Source organism: Schistocerca piceifrons, chromosome 2 (genome assembly GCF_021461385.2).
Source record: "Schistocerca piceifrons isolate TAMUIC-IGC-003096 chromosome 2, iqSchPice1.1, whole genome shotgun sequence".
NCBI classification, from domain to species: Eukaryota; Metazoa; Arthropoda; class Insecta; order Orthoptera; family Acrididae; genus Schistocerca; species Schistocerca piceifrons.
Window position 1 is genome coordinate 227749904 of NC_060139.1, and position 21569 is coordinate 227771472.

Sequence of the window (21569 nt, forward strand, 5' to 3'; positions counted from 1 at the left end):
ATGCTACTCCTAGCTACTACTGAATATGAAGTTTATTAACGTGTCTTCATAACCATGTGTGCGGCGTTCGACTCTCAGTCAGCACAGACGTTTTCGTCACATTATTTCTAGTTAAACGTGTGCACATGTCGCTGATGGTGGACCAACATTGGACATTTCTCGTCTGTTCCTGGTTAGACAACGACGGCGGTAGGCGCCGGGTTCGAATCCTGGTCCGGCAATACAACTTCATTCGTCATTTATGTTTCCAACCCCACTACTGGTGACAAACCGTGATATCTACATTCTGATTTTACGTACTTATTCAACAATCCGATTAGGTGCTGGGTTCGCATCCTTGTCCCCAGCATTGCATGATGGCATTTCAATTTTAAACATGTGCATCCTTTATTCCTTGACATTGCAACACTATACAACGTCTTTCGAGGTTAATTACCAAGAAGGTAATTGACATGTTAGGGTTCCTGCTTTTGTACAAACATTATCGTCATTTACGTTTAAGTTGAGAATTGATAACTGATACTGGTGCAAACGTCAATATTTTACATCTCTTTCTGCCTAGTGATCGAGTCTCGATAAGGCACAAAGCTTTGCTTGGTTAACAATGGCTTTACGTTCTGGGTTTGCATCCGGATCCAGAACGAAGAAGTTGGTCATGCCATTTAAAGTACAACTTCGTGTACAAGTAACTGTTGATGAGTAATGTGAAAAATGATATTACTTGTGATTCGCTGTTAATGTTGGGATTTCCGTAGAGTGGTTGCTGCCGTTCATGACATTTTCTTTTAACTGCTTAGTATTACATAAAGTTGATGCGAAACCACTCCCCGGTGAACGTTGAACGACGTTCAGCGTGTGTTGGGTAAACATTTTAGACAGCAAATAACTTGTTTCCAATTGCCATACAACTTAATAAATCCATATACTGTCTCAAATATTTAATTGTGCCTAAGGATTACTGCACGATTTATGTGACAAAACTAGTTGTCCCATAACATTTGAAATGACACTTATTGTAATTAAGTTTAGTTTACAAACGTTAAGGACTGTCTGATCTCTTCTGTACTATCGTGGTGTTACTTTACATCTGGACGGACTGTCATAAAGACTGGTGTTCTCTAGTAGTCTCTAGCAGTACGCATTGTGTATCTTGCAACGACTGTACTGTGGAGGTTTGCGACTATGTGCAACACAGATATGCTATGTTGGTTGCATACAGTCAGGTGCAGCCTACACGTTGGAATTCAGGGGTGACCCACTTTTTTTGCTGTCGAGTGTACATTTAACACTTATATTCCACTGATTGAAGATCGATGGTTCACACTGGGATACACTTCTAAATAAAGTACTTTGCCTGTTACTGATGTCGAAGGTGGCGTGAGGTGGTGCTGCGTAGTGGCACTGCGCAGGTACGGCTTTTGATGTACATAACTCTGTCTTCCTATTGGTGGCGACGATAAAATTACAAATTTCTGAGCTATTAATTTATTGTCGTACTGCGCCAGTCATGTAGAACACGTCCGAGGTCCGAAACCCAGTCTCGTAGGTAAATTCTGGGCCTCTAGTGCTTGACCAACGTAATGCGTGTTCACCACTTGCAGGGCAGCTACCGACTGTTGAGCCACTTGCACGACAAATCTCACTCGCGCGCCCCCCAAGTTTTCCATTCCACCACAGAACGGACTTCTGTTCCACCTATGATCCCTACACCTTTTCAATTTACACTTCTGCCGACAAAAAACCCTAAGTATGAACCATCTACAATTGCATGACAGCATATACATACAAAATTGACATAATTAATTACAGTTGTGCTTGAAATATTACATAATTATTTACAAAACATGTTTTAATACATTTCTTCCACCTACGTCAAAGAGGTTATTTTAAATAGGTGAACTGCACTTAACGAAAGCTTACTCCCGTAATAGTATTTTCTTAATTTATGAAAATTATTATGGAACAAAAAAAATTTAAAATATAGAGATTAATGGCAGTATTATATTTAGAATAGCATTACAACCAGTATAAATTACATACAACACTGACAGAAATTTAAATACAGAATTGTCAGATTTAAATTACTGGTCCTTCCCTAAAAAATGCCTAACAAAACGTTGGCTCCATTTCATTTTCTATCTGTATGCAACTTCACCTTATTACCTCTGCCAGACAACGTGATAACCCCCGTTATTTTCCCATACTACGAACTCTTGACCACCTGTCTCACTCTCATCAAGGGTCCCCATCCTTTCCCCTCTCCATCTCTCTCCAATCACTTCCTCCTGATATCACTACCCTGTCCACACACCAAACTGCTCTTCACCTTTTCCCCCTCTGTTTTCCCAGCGAAGTGGTGCAGTGCTTAACACAACAGACTTGCATTCTGGAGGATGACTACTAAAATCTGCGTCCGTCCATCTGGATTTAAGTGTTCCGTGATTTTGTTGAACTGCTCCACGCAAATGCCGGGATAATTCATTCGAAAGGGCACGGCCGACTTCTTCCCTCATTGTTGAAATATTCTGAGCTTGTGTTCCGGCTCTAACGACCTCGATGTCTTTTGGATCTATAACCTTCCTTCCTTCCTTTATCTCAATCTGATCCTGCCATTCTTCAATATACATAGTTAATGAATACATTTTGATAAAAGTTATCTTGAACTCTGTTTATTAATGACCCTCGTTTCTTGTATGTTCATTAAAAGTGTGTAATTCGATATGAAGCCTACTCAGGTTACGTGCACAACCGCAGTGTCCACTTTTTTCACTTTTGTTAATCATTGCCCTTTCTTGCTCCGTTCCACCTCTCCAAATAAAAATATATTGCTCCATATTGCATTGTAGATATATGCTCAGATCACAATATAATGAGATTAAAAGTAAGCTCAAGTTTAAGGGAATCGCCAGGAAGAATAAACATGGAAAGAAGTGGGATTTATTGAAGATTCTCAATGTGCATTTGAAGTTCTTTGTACATAATTCGATGATTAATACTACAGTAAGCAGTACAGCTGAAGAGGAATGAACACTCTTGAAAGGCCAATAGCAGAAGCTGGAAAGACAAGCATAGGTACAAGTAACTGAACTGCGAAAAATCCTTCCGTAACACAAGATATACCTCAATTGATCGACGATTAAGGAAGTATAAAGACGCTCAGGAAGAAAACAAGAATACACCAATGTAAGTCACTTAGAAATCGAACAAAAAGGATGTGCCTGAAATTAAAGGCGAAATGAGTACAGAGAGAATGTGAAGCAATCGGAAAATAAATGGTATTCAGGAGAGCTGATTCAGCAAAAAGAAAAAAAAGAAAGGAAAACTCCTTGAAATTAAAAGAAATATTGTCAGTATTACGAGAGTAGAGGGAAATCCGCTGTTAAGCTTCGAGGGGAGAGAGGACAGGTGTAAAGAGGGCATTAAAGGAATCCACAAGGTGAAGCAGGCCGAGATAAAAGAATTGAGATTGAACGTTGATAACATAGGGGATTAGATATTAGAGATTAACACGCCATTGGAAGACATCCGATCAGATAAAACAGAAGGGATAGATAATATTCCTTTGGAATTTCTAAAATAATTGGCCGAAATGGATAACACTATTGAACTTGGTGTTAGAGTCAATGGGACTCGAGACATTAAAGAGATTATCGGAAAAATCCACTTAATTACGAAGATAGTGTGACACTACTGTCACTTATCGCTATGCAGTATTCACTGATTTTTGCTACCATTTCGTAGTTAATTTTATTATGTACTAGGCACATTTGCCAGGAGGAGAGCTTTGCTTCTGTGATCTTTGGGTAGTCTTTGTCGGCAGGAGGCGGTCACTGAATTTCATAAGGAAGGGCGGAGGTTCCCTGGAAGGGAATTTTCACAGAAGCAAGGCTGCGGCCCGCTCCGTGGTTTTGTCGACGGAGCTGGCACTTCTCCGAGCCCTAAGGAAAAGGCACCGAGAAGCCATTGCCTTCCGCGTACAATAATTGAGCACGATATTTTTGCCTATTCTGTTCGGTCGTGAAACGACGTGGCACTGAGACTTCATCTGACCATCGTGGCAAAGTCCGTAGCTTTTGCTCCAAAATTTACTACACCCAACCAAACTGAGTCGTTCCGCTGACATGCTTGATGCGTAGAAGCTGACCTATCGATGAGACACTGCTCCATTCCAGTACCAACCATTTATTTGTAAACTTCGGTTCTGAATACCACGATTGGGAAGTTTCTGCAGCATCAAACGGCGGCCAGGAGACGAGTGACCATCAAGGCGGCCGGCGATTGAATGACTACGAAACAACTTTATACTTCTCTATACTTTCAAAAAAAACCTCTGTATGGAGGGGACGACTCAATGCCATTGCCTGTTACGGATGAAAAAACTATTTGGTCACTCAATCGCCGTGCGCCTTAATGGTCACTCGTCTCCTGGCCGCCGTTTGATGCTGACAGGCGCATCGTTTGTTGATTTTGTGATAATGTACGTGTCGCAAATGCTTTTGTGGTATCCATATTCTGAGCAACTCGTTACCTGCAAGAATCATATTCAGAGGAATGGTAAACAAAATTAAGAATTAGCAGAAAGATCATTAACTTAGCTTCAGGAGAGGTGACTGAACCAGAAAGACACTTCAGACGATGCACTTGATAATGGAAGCAAGATTTATGAGAAATCAAATCACCTCCCTAGGACCTGCTGACCTAAAAAGCTGTTCGACAACGCGAAGTGGCAGTAGTTGTTTGAAATTCTCAGAAAAAATACACGTAAGCTGTAGGGTAAGACGCACATTATACAGTAAGTAGAAGAACCAAGAAGGGACAATAATACTAGGCGACCAAGAACGAAAGTAACCAGTAGTCACGGAGCGACTGAGTAGCGCTGCTGTCTGGCATTAGCAGACAGCGAGGGGCAGGGCAGCACACGATTCGGTGCTGGACTACCGATCGAACGAAGTGGGACTGTGATTGGCGTACTCCATTCGCATTCGGGAGGACGACTGTTCCAATCCGCATCTGGTGAACCAGATTTACGTTTTACGTGGTTTCGCTAAACCATTCCAGGCAAATGCTGGGATGGTTCCTTCTAAAGACCACGGATTATTTCAATTCCCATCCTTTAAACATTCAGAGCTTCTGTTCTCTCTCTAATGAACTCGATTTTGATGAGAATCTTCTTTCTTTCCCGCAGTAATGGTTGTTCTTGCTGTTTTACTGTCCCCAGTAAATAAATAACGATAAAACAAACATCGCAGTAGACTAACTTGGGACTGCTATATCGAATGGGCATGTAAAATTGTCTAAAAATAATTTTGTTTTCAACAGAAAACAAGCCGTTGCATGAAGCATGTGACGAGCAGTATTTGTTGGGCCCGGCGTCATCTCCTCTGTGCAAAAACGTAGTCGCATATGTCTGCCAACAAAACAACAGAGAAAGGGCGCATGACAGCTCTTAGGAGGGGCGCCCCGTTACACAGAGTGATTCATCTGCCCCTACTACTGTCGTTTTGTACAACCCGCTAGGTTCTAGCTGGCTGTTATGAACACACGTGATATTACCATGCAGACTCGCTCGCTATGTGTCATCTATTAGTCCCATAGAAAAATATGAGCAGGCCCTTTCTGTACGAAATTTACTTTAGTTAAATTTTGTAATGAAGCTAGAGGCTGAATATTTCTTCTGCGGTATTGCAGAAATATTTGGAATGAGTGTAGCCACCGCACATGATTTCTGGTAGCGCTGTTCACAAGAATTTACGGTCGCAACAAGACCGGGCTCCGGACAGCCACGTGGCACTACCGACATGGAAGACCATGGTGTTTGGTGTGTGGCTCTGGCGCTTCGTACTGCATCTGCAGCAGCAATCTGAGCAGCAGTTGGCATCACAGAGACACAACGAACTGTTACTAATGGGTTACTCCAAGAACAGTTCCGAGTCGTGCAGTTCACTGACCTCAAACCACAAAAAATGTTTGACTTCTATGGTGTAAAGCAGGAGATTGTTCGACGGCAAGGTAGAGGTCGTGTTTTTGTGATGAAGGCTGGTGCTGGCTCGGTCCCAATGAGGAGCCCAGATGAGGGCCTCCAACCACCTGTCAGCATGCTAGACACACTGAACCTGGGGTGCGACTTCGTATGACAGTGGTAACACTCTAGTGGCTATCTCACACACCCTGACTCAAATTTGTACGTCACGCTGCTAATTCGATCTGTTGTGTTGCCATTCATGAACAACACTCCAGGGGGTATTTTTCAGCTGGGTAACGAACACCCACAAACCTACAGAATGTGGACATAATGCTTTGGCTCGCCCTATCACCAGTTCTTGTCTCCAGTCAAGCATATATGGGACATCATCGGGCAACAGCCTTAGCGTCATATGAGAATGCGGCTTTTTCTCGGTGAATCTCGATGATAAAATCTTCTCAGGGTCACAGTCGAGTCAGTGGGTCGTTCTCTGCCAGTGTGCAGCGTTTCAGCACGTTTCTTACCTGCCATCTTCAGGCGAATTGTCGGTTCACATCTCGTTCGGGTCTTTATAGCCACTGGACCACGGGCTTCTCTGCATCTTTGGCGCCAATCGAACCAATCTGGCGCGAGCGGAATCGGCGGGGCCGCGCGTGGTGGGGAAGGGGGTTTGCGGGCGGCGAGTCCGGACGTCTCGTGTCGATGCGGCCTGTTTATTCCATCCGCCACCCTGCTGCCTTCATCAGTGCGCTCTCGAAGTAGTCTTGCTAATAGTGTGATCCACGTGGTGCTAAGTCGGAGGCCAGTATCCCGGTTTACCACGTTATCGTTGACTCGTAAAGAGCAAAGAAACCTGTACACTGCCTAACGCATGTGGGGCCCCCGCGAACACGTAGAAGTGCTGAAACACAACGTGGCATGCTCTCGACTACTGCCTGAACTAGCGCTCGAGGGAACTGACACGATGAATCCTGCAGGGCTGTCCATAAATCCGTAAGAGAACGACGGGGTGGAGAACTCTTCTGAACAGCACGTTGCAGGTCATTCCAGATGTGCTCAATAATGTTTATGTCTAGGAAGTTTGGTGGCCAGCAGAAGTGTTTAAACTCAGAAGAGTGTATCTAGAGCCACTCCTCAGCAATTCTGGACGTGTGGGGTGTCGCATTGTCCTGTTGGAATTGCCCAAGTCCGTCGTAATGCACAATGGACATCAATGCAGGTGACGGGACAGGGTGCTGACGTAAGTGTCACCTGTCAATGTCGTATCTAGACGTATCAGGAATCCCCTATTGCACATGCTCTACACCATTACAGAGCCTCCAACAGCTTAGACAGTCCCTGCTGACATGCAGGGTCCATGGACACACCACGTTGTCTCTATACCCGTACACGTCCATCCGCTCCATACAATTTGAAACGAGACTCGTCCAACCAGGCAACATATTTACAGGCATCAACAGTCCGATGTTGGTGTTGACGGGCCCAGCTTTGTGTCGTGCAGTCATCAAAGGTACAGGAGTGGGCCTTCGACTCCAAAACCCCGTATCGGAGCGGAGCGGGGCCGTGTTGTTGAATGGTTCGCATGCTGACAATTGTTCATGTCTCTCCATTGAAATCTTCAGCAATTTGCGGAAGTGCTGCTCTTTTGTCGGGTCGAACGATTCTCTTCTGTCGTCGTGGTCCCATTCTTGCAGGATCTTTTTCCAGCCGCAGCGATGAGGGAGATTTGATGTTTTACAGGATTCCTGATATTCACGGTACACTCATGTAATGGTCGTACAGGAAAATCCCCACTTCATCGCTACCTGGGAGATGCTGTGATCCATCGCTTGTGCTCCGACTATAACACCATGTTCAAACTCATTTAAATCTTGATAAACTTCCACCGTAGCAGCAGTAATCAATCTAACAACTGCGCCAGACACTTATTGTCTTATATAGCTTTTCCGACCGCAGCCCTGTGTTCTCTGTATTTGAATACGCATACCTTTACCAGTTTCTCTGGTGCTTTACTGTATCTTCACTGCCTTTTGTCAACAACTAGCGTCATTCACAAAACCTATTAACCGTCCCTTTATTGACCGACCAAGTGCAACAGGCATGGGATTCCATGCATGGTTGCATTCAACATTTTGGTGGTTACAAGTTATTAATGTACCAGAATTTCACATTTGTAATGGGTTATCTCGCGCTTACGTTAATCAGTAATCTTGTGATGTGAATAACTTAAATATGATAACTAGAAAAATGTATTACCGGAATTTCATTACTTTACAGTCAACATTAATTATTTTTTGACATTTCGATTTTTCACTTAAATATGTTAACTAGAAAATGTAGTACCGGAATTTCATTACTTTACAGTCTACATTAATTGTTTTTTGACTTTTCGATTTTTCCCGTCTATATATATATATAAGTGGGTGGGTGGGTGGGTGGCCTTACAATCAGTGGCTGAGGAAAGATGACAACGACTTAATGAAAGGTATACTAGTAGTATTAGGTAACATGTAGGAACAATATAGATGAATATTACTGAGGACCGTAGTGTTGTACAGTATATTGCCACAAAAGTACGTTTTGTTCTTGTATTGTAGCCATCTGCTCTGGAAATAGTTGTCAGTTCCCGCAATTCCATCTTCAGGTGCTCTGTGCGCCCTCTTGAATAACATGTGCAGGAAGTAAATCCTCTAATGATGATGTACCGAAAATTATCGCAAGACGAGTAACAACATTAGGTGAAAGGAGATGGAACAGAATCATTTTGTCATCTTGAACCATATGGTGGTCAGTGGTGGAAGTTCTCCACCGAATGGATAGCTTTCGAGCCCACCGAAGAATCGAAGGTATCTGAAATGTTCTGGACTCTATGAAGGCTTCATGTTCATGCCTTTGTGAAGACTTACATAATTTTCAGTTTTTGTCTGTTAATATGGATGTAAAGTGAAGTTTAAATACAGAGTGAGAATTACTTACTGAGCTATATGAAATAAAATCGTCATAACTTCTGAACGGTTAGCGTTAGGCCGTTCAGGCTGCACGGTTTGATGGGAATTAGTATGCTCATGTATGGTTTGGTCTAGCGACGAGGCCCACTTTCATTTCGATTGGTTCCTCAATAAACAAATTTGGCACATTTGGGGGACTGAGAATCCGCATTTCACGCTCGAGAAGTATCTTCACCCTCAACAGGTGAGTGTGTGGTGTGCAACGTCCAGTCACGGAATAATCGATATTCTTTGATGGCACGGTGACTACCGAACGCTGCGTGAAGGTTTTGGAAGATGATTTCATTCCCATTATCGGAAGTTACCTTGATTTCGACAAGATTTGGTTCATGAAAGATGGAGCAAGAGAGTGCTTGATGTCGTGGACGAGCACTTTGGGACAGCATTCTGGCTCTTGGGTCCCAGAGGCTACTGGCGTGGGACTCTATTGGGCGCCATATCCTCCGGATCCGAACACATACGACTCCTTTTCGTGTGGCTATATTAAAGACAAGGTGTACAGCAATAACCCCAAAACCATTTATGAGCTGGAAACAGCCATTCATGAGGTCATCGACAGCATCGATGTTCCGACACTGCAGCGGGTCATGCAGAATTTCGCTATTCGTCTGCGCCACAGCATCGCCAATAATGGCAGGCATATAGATCATGTCATAACCTAAATCTGAATATCTGTAGTGACGCTTGCATGTTGAATAAAGTGTTTGTATGCCGTAGTTTGTAGCTAAATTACGGTTTATCCATATCTTCGTTGATCCATTTTGGGCCATGGGACAACGGCTGGCATGTGTTTCTGGATGCAATAATTTGCCAACAGCCGTATGTATTGTAGAAATTTATTTATGAACTTCTTATGTGCTACCAGTTTCGGCATTACATTGATGCCATTTTCAGGCCCCAGCCTGGCCACTTAGAGCTGTTGCATAACGATTTGATTCACGGATCCAGTTATATGGCTCCTTCCGTGTTCAGCGATTTTAAGACTATGAAGTGTGGGGCCTGAAGATGGCATCAATGTAATGCTGAAAGTGGCAGCAGATAAGAAGTTCATAAAATATATTTCTACAATACAAACGGCTGTTGGTAAATTACTGCATCAAGAAATTTTTTTTTCATATAGTTCAATAATTGTCACCCTGTAGAAAATGTTAACACAAAGTGCCTACTATTGGCGCGCATAATTGAAGGCACCATCCTCACAAAAGTCTTGAAGTTTCAAGGAACGTTGAGGTATGTCTTAGAATTTTGATGTAACTATTGAAATTTGTTAGTGCGTTTGTATCAGTAGATTTATTCATTCATTTTCTGTTACCCTTCTAAGTTTATTTTGTGTGATGCCATTCATAGAAACACTGGGGAACGTATATCCCTAAATAATAAAATTTATAACTCCAAATTGTCCATACAGTCATATGACAAATTTTTCCCCATATTTTTCCATATATTTGGTGTCGTCCCCAGTTGTGACGCTGATAACTACCATTTTTGTTTGTTATTAATTGTAAGTTTTCTTTAAGTAGCCTGTATCTTACGTTTCACAGCATTTGTAATGTGTTTACTCTATGTTGTGATACTGAGGTCCTGGAATCCTTGAAGTTTTTATACAAGTGTACCATTTTACAGCGAAATTTATGATACATGTGCAAAAATACAGTGTTATTTTGGAATATCTATGTTTACGTCAGCTGCCTATTATCTTAGAGACAAACTGACTACGTCAAACCACGGATATCTACAATGAACAGTATGGAGAATCCGCTGTAATTCAGAGGGTACCTATCCATAGCAACGCAAATGCTTAAAAAAGGATGGATAGAGAGCGCTACAACATTCTCATCCTGAAGCTGAATCTTCTTTCTCAGAGAGTCAAGGTAATGCAGAGAGTCACAATGTTTAAAATGGAGCTCATGGTCTCATTATCATATGTATGCAAATTTTGCTATTAAAGCTTGAGTAAAAGAGAATGTAGAGGGATTATGCGTGCCCATTTCATTTGGAATGTGCAATGGACGGCATACCTTGATGTTCTCAGTGGTTATTCTCTGCGTACTGTGGTAGAGATATGGACTTGAAGAAGTCAACACTGTATTTTTCAAGGGGATGTGCTGGGAAAAGGGAACGTTTTTCAGTTTTTGTCTTTTTACTTTCAGACTAGATGAGTAACAACCACGTGCTCACTACATAGATTAAAGGAACTGGCAGATCGGCTTGTATTCAATACATAATCTGGAGTGACAAGTGGGTGACACCGTTGTCACCTGTAAAACAGTATATAGTAGTCCCTGAACGATACTTTACCGTCGTTGTCTATACAGAACTGGGCAGTTTCTTATGATGAATAGATCTATTATTCTTCTTTCGCCTTCCAGAGGTTATTGTAACTTTCAAATAAATATTAACTACTCCAGATTCAATTGTCACCTAAATGTGGCCAAAGAAAACGAAAACTGGTTCCTGACCAAATGAGCATTATTTTGCAGAAACTTACTATGTGATTACCTATTTAATTTAAAGATTAATGTGGCCATGAGCATATTATTCTTGTTAGTAGCGTTATAATATTTATTTCAAACAATTATTTGACGAATATTGTATTTAAGCCATTTTGATTCTGATTAATGATGCTTTACCACAAGTCAGTTAATAATGCCCTAATTGTAATAAATTAATGTATCACATAATTTCATTCAGCTAATCATTCTGAGGTTCTGGTTAACTCATATCGTTGTACTGGGTATGATAGAGTTTCGATTATCATCTGATTTAAAGCAGTGTAAGGAGTATAGTCTTCTTCCTGTCACTTTCTTGTCTTACATCTTGCAGACTGTAAACACAATATTTCCCTGCTTTCTATAATATTGTTGTTAGCATAGAAGTTATCAACTGGAACCATGTTTTTGTTTAGATAATACACCTCTGTCATTAACTAATAATGTGTAAAGCCCTTCTTCATGTACCTGTTTTTCATGACGTTAGGAAGCGATTGGTGTCGAGCGTGTGCCATCCACACGTCATTGCACATACATTTGCATTTTTTTCAGGAGTCGAATGTTGCAGTCTAAATTTCATCTCATGAAGTAGATAACTATTTTTTGATTTGCAGAGCACATTATTTTCTTGCGTTATACATCATATGATCGTCGTCCGCAGCTACCAAGGTTTTCTGCTCCCCAATAACGAGTCTGCACTGGACTACAAAGGAGAGAATGATACTAACAGGTAACAAAGCCATCTTTGCCAAGAAAGCGGTTTAATTTCAGCGGGAATTGAAATTCTAATTACGTATATTTCCATGTTATACTGCTGGCGTGGTCACTGTGGTCTATCCCACTTCTGAACAATTAGCTAAGAATTAAGTACAAGCATGGCATTTTATCCAATTATATTTCTCATTATTTTTCTTTTTTTTTAAAAAAAAAGAGTTATACGTTGAGTACTGAACCTTAATACAGTTCATAGAGACATACGCAAGCCAGACTCAGTAGTAAAGTTCTTTATTCACTGTGCCATACTGATGGATTTTTGCATTGGCCTACAGTATATTTAAGACAAAGAAATATCGTTACCACTGACCTGCAGCATCCAGCTGTTTGTAAAGTTGAAGAAATCTACAGTGTCCTTCAAATTAAAATTTCGTTTTCAGTCACTTGGATTTAAATGACTGAATCGCAAAGAGGCGCTCAAGTGTTACTCTAAATTATAACTTAAATGTTTCAAAAACATGTTGGACACCTGGATTTTTTCAGTGAATTACAAACGGTCATTTCTTTACTAAACTTTTAAATAAACTGAGTAGATATTTAAACTGATACCATGTACGTTGACTACTGTAGTCCCCAATAATTTTTAAATGCCCACAGTCATAGTGAGTAGCACCTATTAATTCAGTTCTTATGGCTGACAATATAAATTATTTCATCATGTTCTGTTGACACTGAAAGCTCGATAAGAGACGTTATATCCAGTCATAAACTTGAGATACATCAATTAATTCCATTACATTTATACATCTAGTTCGGTATTCTGTAGCGATGCTTCATAAAAAGGAGTGCTGTGACATGATGAACTGTAACAGGGGTCTACGATGTGACAAAACTCATAATTCTTTGAAAGATAAAAATTTTCTCTGGTTTCATCTCTTTGGCCCTTGTAATCTTGTTTGTACTGCACTGTGTTCTTTAGTGATCCCCAGCTGTAGTTTCATGGGATCAGTGCCATAAGGTCATGTAATCACAGAGTGTGACTTGGCAGGCCAGCCTAATTGTCTGGTGTGCAGTGTGCACCGCAGTGCCACCTCAGACGCCTAATGACACTCGACAATACCGAAATGTCGACTGGCGAACGGCACCCCAGGGATCCTGGCGCGGTCGCCAAATACCATGCGACGCGGGTAGCCGGCTCTGGCGCCTGCCCTCTGCTCGGAGTGGCCCTGCCGTTTCGTGCACTAGTACTGGAAACAGCGCAAACGAACTGCTGTAAAGCAGAAACACAGTGACAAGTCTATGCAGCGTTGATGTACTCTGCGGCTGAGGGTCTGCCAATCTATTGTGCAATATTCGGATTACTTTAATATAGTTTTTCATATTCTGTGACTTAAGGTGAAGAGTTCAGGTAGTAACATCGTAAGAGTATCAAGAATTATGAAGACTCTCATTATATCTCAAGATGTATGATATCTTAAATAGTTCACCCAAGTTTGGACAACATGTGTGGACACATGGAAAGACATACATAGAAATTTGTAGAAGTGGTAAAACACAGTGTTCTGTAATCTTCTCCCATGAATTGCTAATGCACTGGCAGAAATTGATAGTATTATTCGATGATGCACCACTCAGATATTTATTATCTAAGAATGTGACAGAAGTGTTAAGTTGACTGGAAAGAACAGAGTAAATCATTTAAGCAAAAGCACCAAGTCTAGGATTTTGGATCCAGTATAAAGAGAATATCTACTGTCACATTGTTTTCTACGAACAGCATACACGTCTCTTTGGTACACACATACCGTAGAAGATTCACTCCGAACCTTTCTTCGCATATAATATGGAACAAAAAACATTTCGAATTCAGAATTCAGTAAAGGAAGATACAGAGACAGCCATACACAATCGATCGTGTAAGTTGCTAATAGTTTCTCAGAAGAGAGTTAAGAAGTTCGTAATGAATTGTGTCACTTCTGATCGACTCAAATCTATTACACATTTCGTTACAATACATGTCAACTAAATGAAACTCATTTTTTTTCAAATTTGAACAATACTCTTTCACTTTTGATCATAATTACGCCATTAATTGCCGGGAATTCTCAATGCGCTTTCATATACTTATAATGTATTGGCACAGAAGCCATAAGAAATCAGCTACTGTGACGCTTTTTGTTCACGGGATTTACCGACACATATCACCAGGAATGCCACCAGAACTTTATTAAACTAGCACGACATGTAGTAACGTAAGAATATTGCTCGTTTGTTAGGAGCTCCTTACCAGAAAAGTGATGAATTACGATGTAATAGTGGGTTAACGAAGTGATTCATTTGTGTAACTGACTAGAACGTTAGTAAAAACTTCTTCGAGGCAGTCACATAATTCGAACGTACACTGTATTCTAATTAAGACCGCTATTTTCAGTCAAGAGCGTCACAATATACTCCAGCGATCACCACTACGCAAATCACATGACATAGGACCCTTTATAGTCAACATCGACATTAAAACCCCTCAGGGCATCTGACTCATCTTATCCACTGCCCACGACCAATCTCTACGTCTTGTTCCATTTACAAATGGGATACAAAACAGGTCATTAGTGAAGTCTGTACGAGGGACAACTTCTCTTATTTTATCGTCATTGTATTTTCTCAAGAAACGGGGTAACATGTTTCTTCGGTGTGCTTGGGACACAATGTGTTTTCAGGTGTGGACCTGCTAGAAACGTAACACTATGAAGTGTTTCACTGTAAGATGCTCAATATTTACTTCTTGAATCTACATCTCCCCTAACCCCTACTCTCTAACAAAATACACTAAATGTGCCATGGACATAGTAAATGTAGCCTGTTTGCTGTTTTAGATTGTGTCGAACTATGGTTAGCACGGTATACAGATAAGTATTAGTAATCCACTTATGAGAGTTCAGTTGTCTGCTTGCAAAGTTGTAGGTGGTGTACTAAAATGCAGCCAGCCATGTTACTCCCTATCGCTTAGTGAACTCTGCACACCAAAACACCTGCACCACCAAAACCATCACCTCTGACAATATCCTGGGTGTCTTACGTGTTATCAACTCTCACCATATGAAGGCACGTGCAGAATTGTCGAAGACGATCGGTTTCGTAGACCAGACGTTACGATGTGGCAAGGAGTAATGTTGAGTGCGCGTACTGACTTCCATATCTTTTAACACGGCACACTCACAGGTCAGTGTTATTGCGACACTGTGCCCCATGGTACATTCGGCCGTGACTTCAGTTCTACGAATGACAATGCTCGACCTTAGCGAAAAGCGCAAGCGAAGCCGCTCTTGGAACGAGACGATATTCGGCGAATGGGATTTTCTGCCCACTCCTCGACTTAAATCCAATCGAATATTTGTTAATTTACATTGCGGAAACTGTTAAAAGCTGATTTACCAAGAAGTGAAAGGTACTACAGGCTCTTGTGACATTGTGGCATGTAAAGAAAAACATGAGGTACAGTTCTGAGAATTTGCTTGTGTTCTGCAGTATATGTGAAGTGAATAAAGTGCTTATTTTCGTAAGTTCGTTACTGAAAATATAGTATTTTATTTTCTTCATATACCGGTAAAATTTTCTCGCAGTTACTTTTGTGGTACCTAATATATCGACTAGATATAACGGAATTACAAATGGTGCCTATTCTGTTTGTCTGATGGAGAAATGTCTGAGAATTGTAGACCATATTGAAAAAGAAATGTTTACTTCTGTTTACAAGTTAATTTCTTTAATCTTTCTGTACTTTCTGTAGCTTATAACACTTTTCAAATAAATCTAACTATCAATGAGAATTGGCTAATAAATAATAGACAGTAAATTATCTGCCATTTAAATTAACGTTATCGCATTTCTCGTGCCTATACATTTCCTGTTGCGTTTTGAAGTGGCGTGCGTATGTTCCTGACGGTTATACGTATTACCTCAAAACAATTTTCAGCCTTTTATTAAAGTTACGTGTACAATTGCCTCAATAACCGAGTGACAAGATGGAATACTGTGAGAGAGTTTCTTGGCTGCTTCACATGCGACAACTTCGATTACAGAATTTGTTTCTTACTGAAACAGAAAATTTTTTCTGTCATTTGAATAATGTTAAGCGCAGCTTCCGATACGCATTCTAAGCTGTCGTTGGTTAGTATGATGTTAGAGATAAGTTAATTTACGAACTCTTTCAAATTCAGGTTCTTCACTTACTGAAAGTGGTACACGGTACGCACCACGTAACATGTGTTCCTGCCTAACTCGTTTTATACTTTTCTGGGTAAATAATTCAGGGACTGCTCTTCCTCCTGTGACGTCTCAAAACGCCAAATGTGTGTGAATTCGTAAGGAACCAAACTGCTGAGGTAATCGATCCCTAAGTGGAGGACTCGAACCTCCGGCAGGAGGTGCCGCGCGATGTGACATCTCATCTTCGTCGCTTACGCCTATGTCTAAATTTGCATTTACAGGCAGTCTGCGTCACTGTTGCTTTGTGACTGTATTCTAGGTGGTCGGGGAGGAGTGTAGAATTCAACATTTTCTGTCTGACAATTGCCTTGGTGACTGAGACGAAAATACTGTGACGTTGCAATAAGTCGCAGAATTGTCTTAAGACTGGGAGAACCTAAAACTGGATTACTTACTCGAATCACGCTGTGAAGTTTGTCTAGCCCAACTTGAGAAAGCTTTCACAATAAAACACTGTCGAAACCATTTTCATTTAGAAGTTAATTGAGTTTGCTAATTGCTGTTGCTATTGTCAGAACTACTTCCGTTCTCCAGGTACATCTTTTCCCAATTTTCGAATATTCAAAGACCTTAATAACACTCGTGAGTAACTGCACGGAATCGTCTTCTTTGCATTTAACAGTTTTACACACTGGAGTTTTCTGTCCCTTAGGGTTATTAATCTAAAGCACCGGAAATTACCGTATGTCTATTAAATAATCCATTGAATCAGAACTTCAAAGTATCGTTTCCGACTGCATACTTCATTGCTGCTGAAATACTAAGATTTAAAGGAAGACTAACTTTGCTTTATTACAGTTTCTCGTAGTTTATAGAATAAACTCCGCTTCAGCTGCCAATAATTTTCTTAATTTATTCCATGGCCAATCTCGAAGTTCGATGTTTCATCTTCAAGTTCCACCTCATCATTACGAAAATATAAATGTATGGTGGCCGGACCGGTCATAAGCTGTGGATCACACGCACGTCAAACAAACAGATGGAACTGGAATACCAGCAACTACAGAATTCTCCTGAAAGATGAAGCTTTAAGCTTCAAAGCCGGTCGCGGAATAAATTAAGAAAATTACTGTCAGCTGAAGCGTTTCATTATATAAATGTGTCTCGGTTGCAGGTGTACACCTTATCAAACATTGTCTCATAGGTTCTAGAAAATGTTTAATTTTTTCTCTGTAAAAGTCGTAGTTTTATAACACCTTCAATAGAGACAACTGTCCCTGCCAATGACTGACTTTAAAGGCTTGTTTGGGAAGAATATACTGCCGGAAATCGTTAATGTGGTGTCGATAGCTACTATCCCACAGCGTAGGTACTAGTTCTTAGGTAGGCACTACAACACAGACACCGACGACAGCACCCTCTAGCCGGCGCTGTGCTGCTCTACGAGCGCCGCTCCGGATTCAGAACATTTGATTCCGAGTAGACAACCAAGAAACATCGTTTCTATTTCATAGTGGGCGAGCCACTACAGATTTTGCCTTTGTAACTTCTAGCCGATGTTATATTTGATTGATCTACAACTTCGCACCTAAGGTCGCAGGTTCGAATCCTGCCTCGGGCATGTATGTGTGTGATGTCCTTAGGTTAGTTAGGTTTAAGTAGTTCTTAAGTTCTAGGGGTCTGATGACCTTAGAAGATAAGTCCCATAGTGCTCAGAGCCATTTGAACCATTCTTTTTTTGTACCACTTATGTCGTTAAGTCTGTACGCGATATTTCCACACTCCTTAACATCCCTAGGTCCACTGTTTCCAATGTGATAGTGAAGTGGAAACGTGAAGGGACACGTACAGCACAAAAGCGTACGGGCCGACCTCGTCTGCTGAATGACAGAGACCGCCGACAGTTGTGTCATAGGCAGACATCTATCCAGGCGAGCACACAGGAATTCCAAACTGCATCATGATCCACTGAAATTACTATGACAGTCAGGCAGGAGGTAAGAAAATCTGGATTTTATGGTCGAGCGGCAGCTCGTAAGCCACACATCACGCCGGTAAATGCCAAACTACGCCTCGGTTGGTGTAAGGAGCGTAAACATTGGACGATTGAACAGTGGGAAAACGTAGTGCGGAGTGACGAATCACGGTGCACAATGTGACGATCCGATGGCGGGGTGTGGGTATGGCGTTTGCCCGGTGAGCGTCTTATACCAGCGAGTGTAGTGCCAACAGTAAAATTCGGAGACGGTAGTCTTATAGTGTGTTCGTGTTTCTCATGGAGAGGCTTGCACCCTTTGTTATTTTGCGTGACACTATCACAGCAGAGGCCTGCATTGATGTTTTAAGCACCTTCTTGCTTCCCACTGTTGAAAAACAATTCGGGGATGGCGATTACATCTTTCAACACGATCAAGCACCTGTTCATAATGCACGGCCTGTGGCGGAGTGGTTACACGACAATAACATCACTGTAATCGACTGGCTTGCACGGAATCTTGACCTGCATCCTATAGAACACCTTTGGGATGTTTGGGAACGCCGAATTCGTGACAGGCCTCATCGACCAACATCGACAGCTCTTCGCAGTGCAGCAGTCTATGAACAGTGGGCTGCCATTCCGCAAGAAATCTTCCAGCACCTGGCTGAACGTATGCCTGCGAGAGTGGAAGCTGTCAACAAGGGTGGACCAAAACATACTGAATTCCAGAATTACCGATGGAGGGCGCAATAAACCTGTAATTTTATTTTCAGACATGTGTCCGGATTCTTTTGATGACATAGCGTATACTATCAGGTCAAATTTATTCGAACAATTCATGTAATGTGGTGTTGACTGCTAATTGTCACGAGAGGCGAACCCGTCAGTATAAATGGAAATGGTGGGTACTGTCTTGTCAGCAGAGAAGATGACAGAACAGAGAGAATTCGAACGCTAACAATTCCTTACATGTACATCCATACTCCGCAAGCCACCTGACAGTGTGTGGCGGTGGGTACCTTGAGCACCTTTATCGGTTGTCCCTTCTATTCCAGTCTAGTATTGTTCGTGGAAAGAAACGGGGATGACCTGTGCCCTTTTCCAATTCTTTGGAACGATATGCTCTTCTAGAGACCTACGGTACACGGCTGCAAGAAGGGGGGCAAGTTCGCTCGCTTTCTCTATGTAAAATCGAACTGGTATCCCATCAGATCCAGCGGCCTTTCCTCTTTTGAGTGGTTTTAATTGTTATTCTATCCCTCTGTCATTTATTTCTGTATCTACCATTTTGTCATCTGTGCGACAATCTAGAGGAGGAACTACAGTGCAGTCTTCCTCTGTTAAACGGTTTTGGAAAAAGACATTTAGTATTTCGGCCTTTAGTCCGTCGTCTGTTTCAGTACCATTTTGGTCACAGAGTGTCTGGACATTTTGTTTTGATCCACCTACCGCTTTGACATAAGACCAAAATGTGCTCATATTTACCAAAAGTTACGTATATGTCATTGACTAATATTCTCTATTAAATTTTCTGTTAAGTTAAAAGAAGTATAGTATCCACAAATGTACTATTTATCGAGTAACCGAATTGCAACGGATTTCTTTTGGAACTCATGTGGATACTATACTTCTTTTAATTTTGGAACACATATCATGTTCGAGTATAATGACTTTTCTGGATACTAGAGATCTACTCTGTAGGAATCAGTATGGGTTTCGAAAAAGGCGATCGTGTGAAACCCAGCTCGCGCTATTCTACCACGAGACTCAGAGGGCCATAGACACGGGTTCCCAGGTAGATGACGTGTTTCTTGACTTCCGCAAGGCGTTCAATACAGTTCCCCACACTCGTTTAACGAACAAAGTAAGAGCGTATGGACTATCAGACCAATTATGTGATTGGATTGAAGAGTTCCTAGATAACAGAACACAGCACGTCATTCTCAATGGAGAGAAGTCTTCCGAAGTAAGAGTGATTTCAGGTGTGCCGCAGGGGAGTGTCGCAGGACCGTTGCTATTCACAATATACATAAATCACCTTGTGGATAACATTGGAAGTTCACTGAGGCTTTTTGCGTATGATGCTGTAGTATTTCGAGAGGTTGTAATAATGGAAAATTGTACTGAAATGCATGAGGATCTGCAACGAATTGACGCATAGTGCAGGGAATTGCAATTGAATCTCAATGTAGACAAGTGTAATGTGCTGCGAATACATAGAAAGAAAGATCCTTTATCATTTAGCTACAATATAGCAGGTCAGCAACTGGAAGCAGTTAATTCCATAAATTATCTGGGAGTAGGCGTTAGGAGTGATTTAAAGTGGAATGATCATATAAAGTTGATCGTCGGTAAAGCAGATGCCAGACTGAGATTCATTGGAAGAATCCTAAGGAAATGCAGTCCGAAGACAAAGGAAGTAGGTTACAGTACACTTGTTCGCCCACTGCTTGAATATTGCTTACCAGTGTGGGATCCGTACCAGATAGGTTGGATAGAGGAGATAGAGAAGATCTAATGGATAGCAGCGCGCTTCGTTACAGGATCATTTAGTAATCGCGAAAGCGTTACGGAGATGATAGCTAAACTCCAGTGGAAGACTCTGCAGGAGAGGCGCTCAGTAGCTCGGTACGGGCTTTTTCTTAAAGTTTCGAGAACATATCGTCACCGAAGAGTCAAGCAGTATATTGATCCCTGCTACGTATGTCTCTCGAAGAGACCATGAGGATAAAATCAGAGAGATTAGAGCCCACAAAGACGCATACCGACAATCTTTCTTTCCACGAACAATACGAGACTGGAATAGAAGGGACAACCGATGAAGGTGCTCAAGGTACCCACCGCCACACACTGTCAGGTGGCTTGCGGAGTATGGATGTACATGTAAGGAATTGTTAGCGTTCGAATTCTCTCTGTTCTGTCTGACATCTTCTCTGCTGACAAGACGGTACCCACCATTTCCATTTATACTGACGGGTTCGCCTCTCGTGACAATTAGCAGTCAACACCACATTACATGAATTGTTCGAATAAATTTGACCTGATAGTATACGCTATGTCATCAAAAGAATCCGGACACATGTCTGAAAATAAAATTACAGGTTTATTGCGCCCTCCATCGGTAATTCTGGAATTCAGTATGTTTTGGCCCACCCTTGTTGACAGCTTCCACTCTCGCAGGCATACGTTCAGCCAGGTGCTGGAAGATTTCT